The 17478-nt window shown below is 33.1% G+C and overlaps 1 long non-coding RNA gene across 1 annotated transcript in view; it reads right to left on the reverse strand.

Moving 5' to 3' along the window:
* LOC110256736 overlaps positions 4288–17478 on the reverse strand; it is a 125501-nt gene continuing 112310 nt past the window's right edge. Inside the window, exon 4 of the long non-coding RNA XR_002338653.1 lies at positions 4288–4421. This is a non-coding gene — a long non-coding RNA (uncharacterized LOC110256736). The remainder of the gene's footprint in view (positions 4422–17478) is intronic.

Consider the following 17478-nt stretch of genomic DNA (forward strand, 5'->3'; position numbering starts at 1 on the left):
CTAAATTTAAATTCAGCTAAGGCAGTAACATGTCTTTGCTACCTTTCCATCCCCATTATGTAGCATAAATTGTTGTGTATAGTTGAAAATCAGTACCTGTTGAATGAATGAACGAATCATTTCCCTCAAGTCCTTTACTTTTGTTAATGATATCTCAGTTTTACCATTCTCCTTTTTTGGAGAACATAGAGTTTTCAGTTTGTTTTCTCTATTTTACTTCCCATTTGAAGTTGCCACCCAGTATTGTGATTTTAAAAAAATGCCTGTTAATCTTGCAGTAACTGAGTGCTCAGGTGATTTTTCCTATTATTCTCATTACTACTATTATTATAACACAATACAGCACATTTCCTTCCTTTGCTTATATATCAAGAATCACCATCATTACTACACACACACACACCAATTTTCTGTTTATCTTTTCAGTTTGGTTTTGTTATTTCAGTTTTTTGCTCTTTATTACTTCCTGTAAGGACACTTTCCATTGGAATCATCTCCTTTTACCTGACATATATCCTAGAAGAATTCCTTTAGTGGGGGGTCTCCTGGAGTGAACTCTCCTACTTTGTATTTATCTTAATGCCATTTTTCTTCCACACTTGACAGACATTGTCACTGGTGACAGAATTCTAGCTAGGCAATTTTTTCCCCAGGAAATTGAGGATATTTTACTGCCTTCTAGTGATCAGATGTCAGTCATGAGAAGGTAATGGTTTTCATCTGTTTTTATATTTTTCTCTTTGTGATTTCAATCAAAAGTGTCTAGATGTTCATTTTTTGTTGTCGCTCTGACATATTCTTCTTATGTTTTATTCATTCTTGTTGGTGAGTTTATATAAGCTTACAATTGATTAATTGATTCCATTAAAATAGGCTCTCTCTATCAGGAAAAGGAAGTTCTATATATCTTTTGTTAGTGCTTTGTGTGATTTTTAAGTCCTGATTTAGTTTCTTAGAAAAGTTTAAATCACCATTTTTATGTTTTTAATGCAAAAATTACAATTATTCTTATTTATTTGCTCTCAGAAAAAAGTCAACATTCCAAAGATTTCTGAAAAATTGGTTATCCTCAAATTGTAACTTGAAATGTGAGGGAGGACACTTTACAATTCCTACAAAAAAGGGAAATATTTCCATAAAATCTAATGATTTAATTACACTCTCAGAATTATTTTTGTAACTTGTTTTCTTGTATTTAAAAACTTAATGTAAAAACATTTGATTAGTTTGCAAGATGGCTTGAATTTCTTCTTCCACTCTCAACATTTCTATATGTTTTTTCTAGAAACCAACATGTACAGTATTATTAGAATTATATAAATTTCTGAATCAAAGACATCTGGAGGAATAGCATCCTCAGGAGGAAAAGGGCAGAACTGCCCAGAGTATAAAAATCATGTATTTCAGATATGGATTCGCCTCTCATTTCCAATTTTCAGTTAATCTATGCTGCTTAAGGTCATAAATATAAAATAACTAACAATATAATTAGCATTTTACTATGAGATAGCAAAATTACAATTAAGTTGCATTTGCCAATAATGCGAAGCATATTTTAGGTAGAAAGTAACAACACAACTTTTAAAATTATCTTTATGCCAAGTTGGCTATAGAGTGTAAGTTATCTTTGAAAATCATAGTATATCCTGTATTAGTGGGATGGAAATCCTGTGAAATCAGATTGTTATGATCATTATACAACTACAGATGTGATAAATTCATTTGAGTAATAAAAAAATGAAAAAAAATAAAAATAAAAATAAATTAAAAAATATGTCCCCAGTCATCATTAAAACCACTGAGGTACTTAAACACAAGGAATTTAAAAGAGCTTTACCAGGAACTATTCACTTGTTTCCTAAAAGAAGTACCTGTTTGGTAACTGTGAAAAATAAAAATAAATCTTTGTACCATCTATATAACTTATGTAATCCTGAAATCCTTTTAAGGTTACATCTGGCCAAGCATCGAAGATTATTATTTTGTAGAATGCGTAATCACATAAAAATTCAGTTGTCATAAACTTTTAACACATTCATATCCCTGGATGACATGCTTTCAAAAGTTTCAGAGAATTAAGAATAATTTATTATTGAGAAAAACTGAATATTCCAACCTTATTACTAAGGAATCCCATATTACCAGCCAAAGCACCTTTTTCTTATTGAAATGTTCTACATTGCTTCTTTCAACCTTGATATCTTCACTCGTATGCTTCTTTTAAGGTGTCTGACATAGAGTCAGATGAGAATTTATTTTATAGAACTCACAGCAAAGAAACATAACCATGTTCTAAGATTTTTAAGTGAAATTAAATCCAACATGAGTACCTGACCTACACCCATGGATGTTGAGACATCCGGAATGAGTCAGTCTTGGGGCCCTTGCCCATTTCTGTGGAAAGGACTGGATGCCAGGGGGTTATGTTGTCCCTGGAAAGGGGAAGAGCCTTAGAACATGGTGATAACATTGTTTCCTCTGCTGTTTCTGCTGTAAGAAGCTCTTGGCCTTGTCCTCTGTCCCCATCCAACAACCCTTGATATCTTTTAGGATGCAGATTTGCCCTTCACACCAGTTGCTATAGGACACAGGGAGATTATAACTTTTCTTACTGTTTTTAATGATGCTCAGCTACTCATCAGCTGGGTGAAGATTTTTCTTTCAATAGGCCCTGGAAATTCACACATAATTCCTCTGGCAATAAAAAAGCCTCGACTTTAAAAAACCTAGTTTTACTTAGAATGGTTTTAGTAGGTAAGAAATGAGGAAAGGGAGAATTAAAAAATACTGTTTTCAGCCTTTCTGTTTTATATATATGCAGAGACAGAAATGGGTGCTCCAATATACTACCTGCCACATATACAAATCATGCTTCAGGAACCAAAGAATACAAGTGAGAGTTTCATGTTCTTTCCCATGGGTAGCTTTCTGCAAGAGTGGTCCAAAAAACACTGATGGTTTTCTGTAGTCTACTAAATAGGAGTTTCAGAGAAAGAAAGATAATATTTTCTTTGCTTATATTTCACACATTTATTTTTCCTTTTATGGCCACACCTGTAGCATATGGGAGTTTCTGAACTAAGGGTCAAATTGGAGCTGTAGCTGAGGTGTATACCACAACCACAGTAACACTGCAACCTATGCTGCAGCTTGCAGTAACACCGATCCCTAACCCGCTGAGTAAGGCTAGGGATTGAACCAGCATCCTCATGGGTACTATGCTGGGTTCCTAAACCACTGAGTCACAGTAGGAATTCCCCATTTCACAAATTTTAAATGTAACATTAAGTGTATTTTTCCTCATTAACAGTTGGTTGCATTGCATGCCCAATTCATAAATCAATAATAACTTTTTATAGTGTACAACCTGTTAATAGGTAAGGACAATGTTTTAAATTAAAAAATAAAAATACCAATGACAGTGTACAGTTGTGCTAGACTAGCTTGAAACGAGAGAGTTAAGTTTTTTAAAGGAGCAGAGGAAAAAAGAAGTGTATATATTTGATAAATGGATTTTCTTGGAATTGCACTATTACATTGACTATTAAGACTGTCCAAGAGTAGAATAAAGGATCAATACTTTGCGCAATTTTCTAACAAAGCAGAGTAGACTTTCTGTTATCCATTTTATTCTTTTTCCTGAGAAAGTGCAAAACAATGCCTTCTGGGACAATGGCTTTTAAATGCATCTCTATAAATGGAGAGTCCAGAACTACACAGACTTAATTCAGAATTGCACTTATCCAGCACAAACAGCTAAAGTAGCATTATTGCTGAATGGACTGCAAAGGAAAGCACCAGGTTACGTTTGTTCAGAAAGAAAGTTAATTTACAAATCCATTTTTCAAAAGATGCTATTGCAAAACACCACTTTGATTGAATGTAAGAAGGCATATCTCATGCACTGATCATAAACCAGATAAGCACCTGTGAGCGCAAGGTCTTTGCGACTCTCTACCTTCCCTAGTAATTAGATACAAAACCAATATACCAGAGAAAAATGGAGAAGTAACTGAATTTACATTCCTAATACCCAAAGGAATGAGGGGTCCTAGAAGAAATTAAATTCAGATATGGAAAAATAAAAGTATACAAATTAAAAAATATAATGTAAATGAATATATACTTTATAAAACCCTACTGTGAACTAAATACTACTCTCTCCATTTTACATTCAAAGAAACTGAGATAAAAATTATACTCATTTTCTATCTGTACATAGAAAATTAAGCTACTAAATGACTACACATTTTCTATCTGTACATAGAAAATTAAGCTACTAAATGACTACACATTTAGTAGCTTAAGCCAATATATATTTATTAACTCACAGCCTCTTCAGGTCAGAGGTCCTGGCGTACTGTATAGCTGGTTCCTCTGTTTCGGAGTCTCACTGGGCTGTAATCTAGGTATAGTTAGACCTGCAGACAAGTTAGAGACTCAAGTGAGGAAAGATCTGCTTCCATGATCATCCAGGTTATTAGCAAAAATCATTTCCTTATGTTTGTAGGTTGAAAGCTTCAGTTTCTCAATGGAGACAGCTCTCAGATCCTAGAGGCAAGCTGCAGCTCCTTGTCATGGGACCAATAAAACCATATAAGTTGTGGCTTTAATATGTCTATTTTGAAGCATCTGTTCAAGTGAGTATCAGTCTTTCAATTTGCCTTTTATTTTATTTTTTTACTTTTTTTCAATTACTCTGAATTTTATTACATTTTTAGTTGTACAACAATATTCACAACCAAATTTTATAGTATTTCCATCCCAAACTTCAGTGCATCCCCCTACCTCCCAATCTGTCTCATTTGGAAACCATAAGTTCTTCAAAGTCTGTGAGTCAGTATCTGTTCTACAAAGAAGTTCATTGTGTCCTTTTTTTTAGATTCCACATGTAAGTGATAGCATTTGTCACTGGTGTCTCATTGACTGACCATTTAGCATGATAATTTCTCACATGCTTACACACGTTTTGTTTGATGAGAATTGTTAAGACCTACTCTACAGTAACTTTCAAAAATACAATATTGTTTACTAGAGTCACCAAACTCTATATTACATGCTTGCAACTTTTTTTCTTATAACTAGCAACTTTTGACCACCTTCACGTGTTTCCCATAACCCTCAACTCTGACAAGCACTGATTTGTTCTCTGTTTCTATAAGCTCAATGACTATAGATTCAACATTACATTATTCGATTTTCTTTGCCTGAATTATTTACTTAACATAATGCCCTCAATTCCTCTTGTCAAAAATGTCAGAATTTCCTTTTTATGGTGGAATAATATTCCATTGCATACACACACACATTTTCTTGAAGCATTCATCCATAGATGGACAATTAGATTTTTTTTTCAGGTCTTAGGTATTTTAAATAATGTTTCAATAAACATAAGAGTGTAGATGTCCCTTCAAAATAGTACTTTTGTTCTTTCAAACAAATACTCAGGAGTAGAACTGCTAGATCATATAGTAACTCTATTTTTAATATTTTGAGGAACCTCCGTACTGTTTTCCATAGAGGCTTCACCAGTTTACATTCCCACGAAAAGTGCAAAAACTACCCTTTTCTCCACATCCTTACCAACATTTATCTATTGGCTTTTTATTAATTTTTTATATGATTTTTATCTTTTTCCATTATTGCTGGTTTACAGTGTTCTATCAATTTTCTACTGTACAGCATGGTAACCCAGTTGTACATACATGTATACATTCTTTTTTCTCACATTATTATGCTCCATCCTAAGTGACCAGGCATAGTTCCCAGTGCTACACAGCAGGATCTCATTGTTAATCCATTTCAAAGGCAATAGTCTACATCTATAAACCCGAAGCACCTGATCCATCCCACTTCCTCCCCCTCCCCCTTGGCAACCACAAGCCTATTCTCCAAGTGCATGATTTTATTTTCTGTGGAAAGGTTCATTTGTGCCATATATTAGGTTCCAGATATAAGTGATATCATAGGGTATTTGTCTTTCTAAAGTATGAGATGATGGCTTGAGATGGTATTGATTTGCATTCCCCTGATGATTAGTGAAGTTGAACATCTTTTCAGGTACTGGTTGGCCACTTGTATGACCACATTGAAAAATATCTATTCAATTTCTCTGCCCATTTTTAGCTAGGCTGTTTTTTTTCAGTATTAAATTGTATCACTATATTTTGGCTATGAACCCTATATCAGATTCAGGGTTCACAGGTATTATCTCCCATTCTATATCTTTTCATTTTGTTGATGGTTTACTTTTCTTTACAGAAGGTTTTTATTTTTTTATTTCCATTTTTATTTTTCTCTTTTTGCCTTTTCTAGGGCCACTTCCACCGTATATGGAGGTTCCCAGGCTAGGGGTCTAATCATATCTATAGCTGCTGGCCTACGCCGGAGCTACATCAATGCAGGATCCGAGCTGTGTCTGCAACATACACCACAGGTCACAGCAATGCCAGATCCTTAACCCACTGAGCAAGGCCAGGGAACGAACCCACAACCTCATGGTTCTTAGTCGGCTTCATTAACCACTGAGCCATGACTGGAACTTCTGCAGAAGATTTTTAGTTTCACATTGTCTTACTTGCTTACTTTTTTGTTTTTATGTCTTTGCTCTTAGTGCAAAATGTAAAAATCATTGCTAAGACTGATGTCAGGGACCTTATTCCTCATGTTTTCTCCTAGCAATTTCTCCTAACAATTTCTAATATTGTTAAATTGCATCTTTGTTCATTTTTCATGATCTGGTTAGAGATGATCTGGTTTGTGTCTGATCTTACATTCAAGTCTAATTCATTTTGACTTGATTTTTGTATACAGTGTAAGATAGGGATCTGGCTTCATTGTTTTGCATGTGGCTATTTGTCCAACACCATCTCTTGAAGAGACTCTCCTTTCCTACTCTATATTCTTGGCTACTTTGTTGTAAATTAATTGGCCATATAGCTGTGCTTGTTTTAATGGGCTATTTTGATTCATTGTTCTAGGTATCTATTTTTATGGCAATACCATGCTGTTTTGATTACTATTGTGTTGTAATATAGTTTGTATTCAGAAAAAGCATGATGCCTCCAGCTTTGTTTATCTTTCTTATGGTATCTTTGGCTACTCAGAAACTTCTGTGTTTCTGCGCACATTTTAGGATGGTGTCTGATTTCTGTAAAGAATGCTATTTGAATTTTGAGATGGATTGTCTAAATCCACAGATTGCTTTGGGTAGTATGGACATCTTAATAACATTCCTCCAATCCATGAACACAGACTACCTTTCCATTTATTTGTGTCCTTTTTAATTTCTTTAATTAATGCTTGTAGTTTTCAGAATGCATTAACTTTTTCCTCCTTGGTTAAGTTAATCCTGGGTATTTTATTATTTTTGATATAATTAAACAGGATTGTTTCTTTCTCTCATAGTTTGTTATTTATGTATAGAATTGCAACATATGTTTGTATAGTGATTTTGTATCATGCAGCTTTACTAAATTCACTGATTAGTTATAATAGTTTTTTGGTGGAGTAGTCTATATATAATATCATACTGACTGCAAATGGGGAAAATTACACTTTTTTCTTTCTAATTTTAATGTATTTCTTTCTTTTTCTTGCTAGTTACTGTGGCTACAACTTTCAATACCAAGTTAAATACAGTGGCAAACTGGGCATCTTTGTCTTGTTCCTGATCTTAGATATAAAACTTTTCAGTGTTGAATATGATGTTAGGAGTGGGCTTATTGTATATGGTCTTTATTATGTTGAGGTAAAATTTTTCTGTACCTAACTGGTTGAGCATTTTTTTAAATTATTAATAAATATTTCATTTTGTCAAATACTTTTCTACATATATTGAGATATCATATGACTTGTATCCTTTATTATGTTAATGTGGTGTATCACCTTGATATGATCTGTGGACACTGAACCATCCTGTATCCATGGAATAAATCGTACTTGATTATGGTGTATTAGGAGAGTCCTGCCTCATAAAAGACTTGGGAAGTGTTCCCTCTCTTCTGTTTTCTGAAGAAAAGTATACCAATTTGATATGGCAATTATATTTGAATAATGGGTATATTTCTTTTAAAAACATTTGTTAGATTTCAACAGTGAAACAATCTGAACTGAAAATTTCTTTCATGGAAGAATTTTTATCACAAATTTAAGTCTTTAATAGATAATTGTTCAGGTATCTATTTCTTTTTGAGTGAACTTTGTAGTTTGTGCTTTCAAGGAATTCTTCATTTTGTCTAATTTGCCAAAGTGATGGGCACAAGTGTTTTTGGTGTTCATTTTTATACTTTTAATGTTTGAAAAGTCAGTTAATGGTGTTTCCTAATTTGTTTCTGATATTGTTAAATTACATCTTCTTTCATTTTTCATGATCTGGTAAGAGATGATCAATTTTATTGATCTCAAAAAGCAGGTATTGTTTTCACTGATTATTCCCTAATGTGTTTGGTTTTCAATTTCATTGATTTCTTTTATCTAAAGTATTTATTTTGTTTTACTTGCTTTGGGTTTAATTTGTTCTTCCTTCTGTGGTTTCTTAAATGGCAGCTTAGATTACTGATTTGAGATTTTTAATCTTTTTAAATATAAGTTTTCAATGCTATACATTTTCTTCTTATCACAGCTTTAGCTGAATTTCCAAAATTTTTATGTTCTTTATTTATTGTTCACTGATAATTTTTTTTTTAATTTCCCTGAGGCATCCACTATGTTCCCACACTTTTACAATGAGGTTTCCCTTTTCTGGAATGTTATTCCTCCAATGTCCTTATAGTTTTCTTCAAAATTTAAAGTCATTATTCCAATGTTATAGTTTTCTTTGAATTTTCAAGTCATTATTCCAATGTTATCTTCCCAGTGATACTGACCATTTCATTTAAAATTTAACTCTCCAGACACACCATTTTTCTACTCATGTTAATTTTTTTTTCTTCAAGATTTCCCACTGTGGCATAGGATCTGGCATTGTCTTTGCTGCAGTGTGGGTTCGGTCTCTGGGCAGCATAGTGGGTTAAGGATTTGGCATTGCTGCACCTATGGTGTAAGTCACAGCTGTGGATTTGATCTGTGGCCTGGGAACTTCCATATGCTGTGGGTGTGGCCAAAAAACATATTTTTTTCTTCAAATGATCTATCATTTGTAATATATGGTACATTTCTTATTAGTTGTCCCAACTCACCAGAATGTGATTTTCATGATACCAGAATATTTTCCATTCAATCCTCATTACCTCGTATAATCAATGCTATGCTCAATATTCAATATTTATTGGATCATTTTAACTTTTTGATCTATTCAGAAATTATTATTGTGATAATATTTTCTAGACATTTACTCAGAAATAATTTTATATGTAAAAGCATATTCAGTAGTACTTTAAAACCAAAATTTATCTTTATAACAGTTTTAAATATGCAGAAATATAATTTTAATTCTAACTCTATTTTACAGATAAGGGAATCTCAAAGAATAAAATTATTTACATGAATTCAAAAATCTAGGAATATGGTAGGAATTAGAATTTTAAAACTTCTTCTATTTCTAAACCTAACACCTTTGTAGCACATATATATATTATATCTAGGGAGTAGTATACATGAGAAGTGTAAATATGAACTTCAACAAACTTTTATTATATACATATTTGTAATACATAAATGCATATATATGAATGTATAAATATATAATCAGTGTTTATGAAGTTATCTATGAAAATATTTTTAATCATAAATAATACTTTTCTTATTAATCACCTTAATTTAAGTTGTTTATTATATGGACCATTGGAATCTATGGGTAGAGAAAAAGCTAATAGTTTTTTAAATAAAATTTGAGCAGAAATTTACATATAGTTCACCTTCCTCTAAGAAAGAGTATTTTAGAATAAGTATATTATTTCAGTAGCGAGGCGACATTATGGCCTTGAGATATTCTGATGCTCAACACACAGCCAAGGGCTTCTTAGTTCCCCTGAGACATTATTATTTCTAATAACTGGATTTCCAGAGTTGCATTCCCATTAATATGTGGGATGTATTTCGCTCTTAGCAAGATTTTACGGAAGTTTGTTACATATTCCTTTGTGAGTTGGGAAGAATAATGAGCAAATCAGAATATTTCTTCAAAAATTAGCTTCAATATCTGTTAAAGTAGCCCAAATTAAAAAAATATATCATATAAAGATACAAAGTATAGAAATTGGCTTCTCTACTATTTCAGATACAGTGTTTCCAGCTTAATGGAGCTTTGGAAAATTTTAACAGCAACTCAAAATTATATATAGCTCAATCGACTCTTTTATATTTTTGGTAGATTGTGAATTTATATTTTTATCTGATAAAAATTCCCAGTTAGAACACTTCTCTTTGTAATGCAAGCTATTGTGTATCTTTAGTCATTCAAAAATTATGCAACAGTACCATATTAAATTTACCCTTCTAAGGATTCTTCCCTAAATTCAAGTTGCTGCCACATGCAAAATAAATCCCATTTAACAGAACTGCAGTAATCACTTTTAAGGCCATGCCAAAACATTGCAAATGCCTAAGTGAGTCATTGATCTTTATTAACACATATTAGAGAAATGCTTAAAAAGAGGTTTTAAATACAAACTATATTAAATGAAGTGATGACTACTAGAACCTTAGAAACTCCAAAGAGTGTCTTTTTAAAATTACCAAGATTGTCCTTTTAAAAATAAATGAGATATTGAAACCAATGGGCAGGGCATAAATTAGGGGTTGGGATTGATATACACACACTAAACACTACTATATATAAAATAGATGGGTAACAAGGACATACTGTATAGCACAGGGGAATTTACTCAGTACTGTATAATAACCTATGTGGGAAAAGAATCTGAAAGGGAATGGATATATGTATAACTGTTTTATATTGCTATACAGGTGAAATTAGCACAACTTTGTAAGTCAACTACATTCCAGTAAAATTTTTTAAATGGTCAAAAAAATAAATAAATGAGCTAAGAATAAGAAGGAAAGGAGAGAAATGGAAGGAATAATAGAAGAAAGAGGAACTACTTAGTAGATCTCTTTCACCTTAAGCCAATCCTTGTCAACCAGTCTCATGGATAAAAATATCACTACCTGCTATTTACTTTCAAATTATAACTCCAGTGTACACTCATACACTTACCTGCCTACTGGACAATTCTAGGTAGATTCTGAAACCAAACTCCTCATTCCCAACCCATAAACCAAACCTGCTCTTCTCTGTCAATCCTATTTTAGTATGGAGTGATACCATTTTATCCTTTTAACAGAAAACCATATTTACCCACACAGAAAGGTCTTCTGCATTATTTTGTTTCTGTTCTGCCTCACCTGCAATTCAGCACCAAGTGATATTGTATAGTCTACCTTCAAAACCCATGAAGAAACCAACCTTTTCTAAGTTCTGACTGTCTGTTGTACGATCTCACTAGTCGAAACCATCAACTTTTGTATGAATTAATTCAACAACCTTTAAAATTAATCTTCCTGATTCTGCTCTATTTAGTGATATTGAGTTCTCAGCAGAGCAACCAGAATTCCACATCTAAAATGCCCTTCTGATAAACTTCCCCTCATGCTCAAAACCGCAGTGGTTTCCTACTTTCTCGAAGTAAATATTAAAGACTTGGCCATAGCTCACAAGTCCTCCACAATCCAGTGCCCAACTTCTCCCCACTCTATCTCCTACCACAAACCTGACACCTCCGAGTCCTGTTGAAGTATAACTTTAATAGTTTTCCCTGGATCAGGTTTGTAAAACAACACTCTATATCATTTTTGTCCAGAGAACTCTCATCATATACACTCTAATTAATTCTCTTCTGCTACTTCCCATTAGAACATCAGCTCCATCACAGCAAGGGATACTCTGTTTGGTTTGCTATATATTGATAACTGCCCTTTGAAGTTACTCCATAAATATTCATTGAATTAATAAATACTAATACTTCTTGTCAGTTTTTCTCAGTTTCACCTGGAGCCAAGGTTTCCTAGGTTAAGCATTATTTCCCTATGGCTCATTCTAAATATCTTCTACCATTTCATTCCCCCCCTCGGCCCCTTCTTTCCAAATTTACTTCACTATGCCTCAGGTCATTTTTTGTTTTGACCAAATCACTCTACTATAGCTTCCTCCTCTTCAAAAATATTTCAATATTTCCCACTTTAACTAAAAAAAGGGATAATCTGTTAGGTAGAATCCTGGACGGTCTTAACTTGCCCATGTGCAGAAAACTTGGCTGGGGAAGAAATCACATACTGAACAAAATAGCCTCAGCGTATGTTAATGACCACCATTCCCATGGGCACCCAACCCTGCCTAGTAACCACGCTGCTTCACTCTTGGACATCTGCTCTGACTCTATGATGACTATTTCTCATTATTTTCATGTACCACCCTGTCTTCTCATGTATTACTTTAGCTTCTGAACTTGTCTTTTATTTTTTTAAGCAATGCAAAATCTTCACCTCTTAATGCTCTTATTTTCCATCATCTGATGTACAACTAGACCTATCTTCTTTTCAGCCAATCACAGTGAATCACAGTGAGAACTCCAATGAGCCTATGGGTCTTTCCTTATCACATATAAGTTTCTCCATTTGTGCTGTGGACTCAAAGACTTAAAAACCTTAAATTACACATTTTCACTCCTAAACTGTCAAGATCTCTTACTCTCTATAGTAGAATATCAGCTTACAAACAAGTTCTCTGTTGATGCACACACTGTTTCATTTTTCTATATTTTTACAAAATAACTATTTTCAAAGAGCTTGAAGTTTACCCCACTTTTATTCTTAAACCCAGTACCTGCTTTCCTGTCCTACTGCATTCCTGGAACTCCGCTGGGAGAGCTGTAGATGGTCTCCAGGGCTCTGATTCTTAGTAGGCACTTGAGGAGTCTAATCTACACACTCCTTTCTTTGTGTTCAAAGTTGTACACACCTGTGTTCTTGAACCACTCCCTCTTTAGTTCCTGTGACTCCTTCTTTTTCTCCTAACTGGATAATTAGAGTAACTTCCCTACTTCATTCTCTAAATTCTGGAGTGCTTAGTCATGAGTTCTTCGCTCCTTCTTCTATAACCTGACCTGGATGCCCACAACTAATTCAGTTATTTAAAATACCAGGCTGTTATTTAAAAGGTCAGTCAGATGATTCCACTTATTTCCCAAGGAAAGGGCATGCATTTAGATTATAATTGACCAAAATGCTACTTGTATATATCACATAGGGAAAAATGATCATATTCAAAAAAGTAATCATTACTTCCTACCTCAAATGTGTTTTCCTACACCAGTTTTCTTCACCTTAGTAAATGGAGCCACCATCTACCTCATTGGCCAAATCAGAAAGCATTAGTTTAGTCTTTGATTCTTCTCTCTCTTTATTCCCCACATCCAAGCCATCATGAATTCCTGGATTTGCTACCTCAAAATTATATCTCAAGATAAATGCCATGTGATACCAATTGTATGTGGAATCTAAAATATGATACAGATTAACTTATTTACAAAACAGAAATAGATTCATAGACACAGAAAACAAACTGAAGGTTATCAAACAACTGACAGAAAACAAAGGGGAAAGTAGGAAAAGAATAAATTGATGTTTCAGATTAGCAGATATGAACCACTATATGTAAAATAAAAGATAACCAACAGGGACTACTGGAATAACAAAGGGAACTATCTCAATATCTTGTAGTAAACTATGAGGGGAAAAGATATGAAAGAAACTATATATATGTATATATGTTAACAGAATCACTTTGCTGTAAAATTAAACACTGTAAATTAACTATACTTCTACAAAAAATCACTTTGATATTACATAAGGAAAAAAATTCTCATACTTGTATATACTAGATATTGAAAAACAGAATAGCTATAATTTAGATTTATCTAATCAAGAGATATTTTGGTAGAGAAGTAAGTAGAGGTTTCCTGCATTTAGATGAATATTCCTATTAAAAACAAGGGAGCAGAAAGTAAAAGATTTCCTATAATTTTCCCTGCATACCTGCTTTTATTTCCTTCCAAGTTTTAATATTCTTCTCAGTATCTATTTTTTTCATACAAAAACTTGTAAAATATACCCTTTTAGAAAAGACAATTCATTATTACTGTAAATTTTATTTTATACAATTCATTCTTTTTGAAAGTTATTCTTCCATTCCTTCTGACATCATAAATAAAATCAGCACCTAATCAGGTTCTTTATTTTTAGAACCTGCCATTACTTTTTCCAAGTGGATATTATCCACATCTAGGCACATCTAGTTGTTCAAAATTTTTAAAAGAAATAATGAAAGAGGACAGAGGGAAAAAAATACATTACTTTCAAAGGATTTCTCAGTAATTATCAAACTGACCATTACAAAATGGCATTTAAAATGCTAAAAGAAAATATGTTTCAGCCTAGGTTTATACTTAGTGAAATTATCTTTCAAACATAAACATAAAATAAACATTATTTTTAGAAAAACAGAAAGCGAATGGCTTGGATCCAGTGTTACCCTGGCTGTGGTGTAGGCCTTAGGTGCAGCTCTGATTTGACCCCTACACTGGGAACTTCCATGTTTCAGGTGTGGCCATTAAAGAAAAAAAAAAGAGTAAAAGCATTAAATATCAAAATTTTTGAAGATTACTAAAGTATAGATAAAAGGTAGTTCTTCAGGTATAATGATGATCTCAGAAAATAGTACACAATTGTAAAGTAAGTTAAAGTGCTAATATATGTGTAAATCTGTATACGTACTAAATACATATTGATTGAACGGTAATATCTTAAAAATTTTTAAATATTCCTTAAAGTGCATTAAAACAGTAATTCACAGAGCAGAAGGAAGCCCGCAGTTTTAACTGTTCAACAATATTTTCATATTTTGATAAAAGGTAAAAATAATTTTATTGAGGAACTGGTACTGTCTATAGTAATCAATAAAAATAAAGAATAGATCATTGAAAAGTTAAAAGAGGGAAATAAAATAATAAAAGGATTTTCAGGCTGGATTAAAAAATATAAAGCAACTATATGAAGCTTATATCTGTCACTTAAAGATAAGTAAATACAGAATTCAACAAAGAATGGTGAAGAAAACTTGTAAAGCATTAGCCAAAAGAAAGCAATGTTAACTGTTTTAGTGTCAGCCAAAGAGGCCCTAAGGCAATAAAAAATGAGGCAAAAAGAAACATTTTTCATAGGAATAAAACATTCAAATATGTTGGACAATATCACAGTAACTTTCCATATGTAATACTTTACCTTCCAAAATATGTAAAGAAAAAAGAACAAAAGGAGAAATGGACAACTCTATAATCATAAAAAAGCCCTCAACCCAACTCATTTAATAGCTGATAGAATAAGCCAACTAAAAATCAATGACTATTGCTTAAATAAGATCTAACCTGCAAAATCAAAAAACTTGTCCTAGTGGATTATATACCTATCTTTCATATTTATACATACACACATATATACACCTGTATGCGTGCATGTGCACACATGAATACACACACAGAAACATATATAGAATAAACAAGTTTGGTAATTGTGTTGGTTATATCTTCTTTAATCCATCTATCTATCTAAGCTAAAAGTGATACGTTCACTTTAGGAACGTATTATCCATCAGTATGAATCATATTGTAACTGCTTAAATTAATGTTATATTTTTAAAAAACATTGTGTTTTTATTTTTTAGACAGCTGTGTATTCATAAGGTCATTTAAAAAATAACCTATTTTTATGGCTTCATCAAAAGTAACACATTTTTCTTATGTCATTTTTTCATTGTTATATTAGAACATTCCCAAAATTGTATGGGATAAAGTAATTTATATGATATATTAGTTTCCTTAGGCTATCATAACCAATGACTACAAACTGAGTGGCTTAAAAAAAACAGACATTTATTCTCCCATAGTTCTGGGACCAGAAGTCTGAATTCAAGCCACCAGCAGGGCCATGCCCCCTCAGAAACGCTTGGAGAGAATCCTTTCTTGCCTCTTTCAAGTTCCAGTGCCTCCCACCATATTTTATCTTATGGCAGCATAATCCAATATCTGCTTCCATCCTCAAGTGGCCTCTCCCCTGGGTCTCTCTGTGTTCAAACGCCCTCTCCTTTCCCTCATAAGGACACACCGGCCATTAGAACCAGGGCCGGGATGATTTTCTCTTCAGACACTTCGCAACTTACCTCTGCACTGGCTATGTGTCCAAATAAGGTCACATTCTGAGGATCAAGGTAGAGATAAACTCGGGGGGGACAAAGGTCAACCCCAAACATATCTTTTTCCTTTTTTATTTTAATATATTTATTATCTAACTTTCTATCTATCATCTCACTGTCACTATGTAATTTCTCAAGATTATGGTAAGAGATGGTTGCTAAATAGCCTAAAAATTGTCTTTCCCAAACCACAGAGAAACCTAATGGCAGGCTCTCCTTAGAGTGCTTCAGCTCCCTGTCAACCTCAGGATATGCTTTCCTTGAAAACAGCATCACCATCAACCATAGATAGAGGTAAGAGTAGGGTATTGAAATCAAGTAACTCCAAAACCAGGGCCTCTTAAATTTATGAGGCTATAAGCTTCCATAAGTATAGGCTTAATGTGGGTGCCTATCTACGAAGCTCTGTAAAAATTCAATAAGATGATGCAAATAAACCTGTTAACACAACAAAAGGGACCTAATATGAAACCTATCCATTGTAGTCTGTTGCACCTAACTCAGCCATGAATATCAGTCACTTTGAATAATGTCAATAGTATAGTTTGCTGTGTGAGCTCAGGCAGGCAAACAAACCCGAAGATACAGCAATGTCTACTTTTCACAATCAGAGTTGGATATTAAGCTTTGATGACTCACTTTGCCAAAGTAGAAATGGCCTGCATAGCTGTTGATAGAAGATCATGACTAAATCACTGACTTCCTCCTTCTATGCCCTGTTCTATTTATTCTGGTAGTTTTTTAAAAATCACAACCAATAATATTGCAGTTTTACAGAATATTGTCTTAGCTGAATACTGTTTCAAAGTATATGAAAGACATCAATATAAAGCACTCCACAAAATTCACAACGCTATCATTCCTTAAATACCTAAGCTTCTGTTGCTTATTAGATCATTTTTTTCATAAAGCTCATGATTTAATCAGATCCAAAACAAACTACCTATGTTATCTATAACTCCAGGAAAAAATAATGATGTCATTTCTCTTACTTTGAGAACTTAGAAGTTGTATTTTGAAAATATATTTGTCCAGGATAAGTTGTCTAATATTAAAAACAAATCTCAGTCTCTCATCTGGGATTGCTCTGCTCTTGTAAAACACTGTCAACTATCTAGATGCATCTGTTAATCTTAGCATCTGAGACATGTTAGGCATTAAAGCCAGTTTGACATCCATGAAATGAAATGCTTTTAACTCCATACACTGCAAAAAGAATATTCTTCCTTCAT

The sequence above is a fragment of the Sus scrofa genome, chromosome 14 (assembly GCF_000003025.6).
Source record: "Sus scrofa isolate TJ Tabasco breed Duroc chromosome 14, Sscrofa11.1, whole genome shotgun sequence".
NCBI lineage: Eukaryota > Metazoa > Chordata > Mammalia > Artiodactyla > Suidae > Sus > Sus scrofa.